A 4316-nucleotide genomic window follows, 5' to 3' on the forward strand; every position below is an offset into this window, starting at 1 on the left:
AGGAAGAGGGTTTACGCTTCATAATGGGCCTCCTTATTGGGTTTTCGCCCCTAAAGTCAAAATGGAAGGGACTTTTCGGATTTAAGGTCAAGGTGAAAAGGGTTTTCGGAATTGGGTCTTCTAGAAGGGGTGTTTACGAATTTGGCATTCATGAATGGGGTGTTTTCGGATTTTGGTCAACGAAAACACCAACTTGGAACATTTCCAAACCGTAAACCCTATATTCATTTAATTACTTTGGGCGAAAACACATATATGAGGTTTATTTATATTTTAAACCCTTAGTCTTTCAACTTATGTTTATTTATAATACCATAATTTAGCTTAAGTTTAAATAAGCATGCACTCTTGGCATTAAAAGTTCCTATAACAACAAGTTAGGTTGTGAATTTACTTATACATAGTTGTAGTCTAGACTTTTATTAATTCAAAACAACGGGTTGTTACATCATCCCCCCGTTAGAGGGAATTTCATCTCGTAATTAATTCTAAAGTGTGTACTCATGGACTAGGGAAAAGATGCGGGTAATTTTGTTGCATCTGGTCTCCTCGCTCCCAAGTGAATTCAGGTTCCCGCTTAGCATTCCAGCGAACCTTCACTATTGGTATGCGACTTTGTTTCGTTCGTTTGACTTCCCTATCCATGATTTCCACTGGTTCTTCCACAAAGTGTAGACTTTCGTCAATCACGATTTCATCGAGTAGGATAATCAGAGTTTCGTCTGACAAACATTTCTTGAGATTAGACACGTGGAACGTAGGGTGTATATTACTAAGTTCTTAAGGTAGTTGAAGTTTATAAGCTACAGGACCAATCCTTGCGAGGATTTCAAATGGTCCGATGTACCTTGGATTTAGTTTTCCACGCTTTCCAAAGCGTATCATGCCCTTCCAGGGTGAGACCTTTAACAGAACACGGTCGCCAACCTGAAATTCCAAGGGTTTTCGTCTCCTGTCTGCGTAGCTCTTTTGTCGATCTAGAGAGCCTTTCAGTCGTTCACAAATTTGAACAATCTTCTCGGTAGTTTCCCAGATGATCTCCGGACCAGTTAGAGTGTTGTCAAGAACTTGTCCTTTAGCTAACTGTGTATCACCCACTTACGCCCAGTACAGAGGTGATCTGTACTTGCGGCCATAGAGGGCTTCAAATGGAGCAGCCTTGATGCTGGTGTGATAACTGTTGTTATATGAGAACTCGACAAGTGGTAAATGGTTATCCCATGCTTTACCAAAGTCGATCACACAAGCTCTCAGCATGTCTTCTAGTTTCTGGATAGTTCTCTCACTCTACCCGTCTGTTTGTGGGTGGTAGGCTGTACTCAAGTCCAACCTAGTTCCCAAGGATTTTTGAAGTGACTGCCAGAACCGAGAGGTAAATCGACTATCTCTGTCAGAGATAATAGATATTGGTATTCCATGTAATCACACTATTTCCCTGATGTATGTTCTGGTCAGTTTTTCCATCTTGTCTGTTTCTTTGATTGGTAGGAAGTGTGCGGACTTGGTTAATTGGTCGATGATTACCCAGATTGTGTCGAGTCCACCTGTTGTCTTGGGTAACTTGGTTATGAAATCCATTGTAATTATTTCCTATTTCCACTCGGGTATTTCTGCTTGTTGTAATAAAACATGAGGGCTTTTGGTATTCTACTATTACTTTGGCACAAGTCAGACACTTGCCCACGTAGGTAGCAATTTCTGCTTTCATGTTCGGCCACCAATACAATTGCTTGAGGTCTAGATACATCTTGGAACATCCGGATTCCCAGGTATCTTATTTTATGTATTTTTATTGAATATTAGAGAGGGACTCGGCGAGTAGACGCTTAAACTCGCCGAGTAGGAACGACGTTTGCTGACTGTATTAAATGAATGGACTCGGCGAGTCCATGCGTGGACTCGGCGAGTCCGCGCTGTTAAGTGAAACCCTAATCCTCGGGGCCTGAGCCCTATTTAAAGGCCTTTATGGCCTCCATTTGCGGCCAATGCACCCCAGAGGAACCCTAGAGAGAGCAGTAAGAGAGTTGAGAGCAAAAGGAGGCTATTTCTTCATCTTTTTGTGTGGTTTGGCTTGAAGGAAGATAGGAGCACACATCTAGAACGTGAAGGGGACTGGATCTGAGCTAATCATCTTGTGGTATCATCTTTGGAGGTATAAACCTTTCCCATTTCGTGTTATATTGATGGATTTCTTGCTTTTAGGGTTTTTACCCTCATTTTATGGAAGATCTAGAGAGTATGAGGTCCACTTTAGGATTATGACATCAGATCTGGACCCATAGAGGTCCAGAGGACCTTTCCCACTCTCCTTTATGCTGATTCATGGAGGATTGGAGACTAGGTTGCCATTTCTAGTGTTATTTCTCCATTTGAGGCTTGATTTGGGATGCATGCACGTAAAGGTTGCACCTTTACGTGACTTTTGAGTGTTAAAAGGATGGATCTACTGTTTGGTGAAGCAGATCTGACCTCAAGAGATCTTTTGAGGGTTTTCATGGGAGGAACTCGCCGAGTCCATAAGGGACTCGACGAGTCGAGTCGGGTTGCCCCACGACTCGCGACCTGTGACGACCCATGGAGCACCGGGTTGACCAGCGAGTCCAGGGAGGACCAGGGACGTAGAGTACAGACATGTACTCGCCGAGTCACTCTAGTGCACTAGGCGAGTCTAGTCAATGTTGACCGTTGACTTTTGTTGACTTTTAGGGTTTAGTCAGTGGTTGGTCTTATGAGCCATTAGAGGGGCAGATTAGTCTTTTGCCCTTCTTAGAGAACTTATAAAGAGGGGTTGACCTAGCCTTTAGAAGTTGTATTAATTAGAGTAATTATTTATGTGATTAGGCGAAGGCTAGCGCAGTAATTCAGAGTTCGAGATTTACCGAGTCACCCGAGGTGAGTCTTCTCACTATACTTTACCTTGAGTGGTAATAGAGCTATGTGATAGAGTATCTTATATGTTATGTATGTGAGGTGTTGCACTGTATTATTTCTATGTGATATATTTTGTGTGTATTCCAGAGTTACAGAGTTAGAACCAGAAGGTTCATAGAGTTAGGACCAGAGGGTCCAGAGAGTTAGGACCGGAGGGTCCACAGAGTTATAGCCTCGAGTGGCTAATATATGTTACATGTGGTATTTTGGGGAACTCACTAAGCATTTATGCTTACAGTGTTGTGTTATGTGTTTCAGGTACCAGTGAGGATCGCGGGAAGGCGCCGGCATGATCAGTACACACATGAGGAGCTTTTTATACTTGTGATCTTGGGATATGTTTTCTGGAGTGTTATGTGATACAATGAGATCTTTATAATGTTGTGAATGAAATTATGTTTTTAAAATGTGAAAAATTGTTTGAAAAATTTGGGTGTTACAAGTTGGTATCAGAGCCTTGGTTTGAGGGATTCGGATGCACCGTCAAGCGCATTTGAACTCAAACTGAGGATTTGAGGAAAATTTTTCAAAATAGAACAAATTTTTCTAAAAAGAGTAAAAAGATTTGAAACAAGCAGAGCAGAGCAGTGTGTACGATCAGCCAGCGCCCGAACGGTGATTTCCTAAAATACCCTTACATTATGCGTTATGAGATATTATGTGATATGCTATGCATGCTAGAGTAGGCTAGGTATTACTATTAGGACTAGAGTGGCCTGATCTGTGATGCCTTAGCCTAGGAGTTACTGCTACTATGAGATGCCTCAAGAGTAAGTAGGTAGCAGCGAGAAACTTATAAGTGGTTTACTAGAGAGTAGCCTGAGTTTAGTGAGATATGGAGTACTGGTGACCTGGGATCCAAGGAGGAGGACTTAGGGTGAATACTGATGCATTGTGGACGGTAGTATTGGGCCCGTACTACTGAAGACACCGGAGCAGTGCGCACTCTAAGTAAGAATCCTTTGGGTACTATGAGAGCAAGTAGGGTCGAGTATCGAGTGCGAATATACTCGAGCGAGTCTCTGATTCCTTTTGTGTTGTATTTCAGAGACATCATGGTTGGGACCCGCCATCACCCAGGGGGCAGTGGTACCAGTGGTACCAGTGATGAGGAGATCCGTAGGCTGATTCACGAGGAGGTGGCCGCGGCCATCCGAGCTGAGATACCAGAGATGTTCGGGTCTATCAAGACCACGTTGATCGAGACTTTTGATGAGCGGTACGCTGCTCTCACTGAGGCTGCTGTTGCTGCGGCCACCGCAGCCGTCACTGCTGCCAGGCCGCAGGGGGGTGACTCGTTGCTGTACCGAGAGTTCAGCAACACGAAGCCACCAGAGTTTGATGGGACGCAGGATCCGATTGCTGCGATGAGATGGGTTTCTGAT

At 43.7% G+C, this 4316-nt stretch overlaps 1 long non-coding RNA gene across 2 annotated transcripts; it reads left to right on the forward strand.

Annotated features, from left to right (window-relative positions):
• The first annotated feature begins 2082 nt into the window (after positions 1 to 2082).
• On the forward strand, positions 2083 to 3997 carry LOC145168793 (uncharacterized). Of its 2 annotated transcripts, none has more exons than XR_013742110.1 (3): positions 2083 to 2152; positions 2842 to 2892; positions 3980 to 3997. It is a non-coding gene; the product is annotated as an uncharacterized LOC145168793 (long non-coding RNA). The 2 variants fall into 2 exon arrangements; XR_013742109.1 differs by lacking the exon at positions 3980 to 3997 and adding an exon at positions 3190 to 3251.
• Positions 3998 to 4316: the final 319 nt, after the last annotated feature.

The sequence above is a fragment of the Lactuca virosa genome, chromosome 4 (genome assembly GCF_052849685.1).
Source record: "Lactuca virosa cultivar CGN04683 chromosome 4, Lactuca_virosa_CGN04683_v6, whole genome shotgun sequence".
Lineage (NCBI taxonomy): Eukaryota > Viridiplantae > Streptophyta > Magnoliopsida > Asterales > Asteraceae > Lactuca > Lactuca virosa.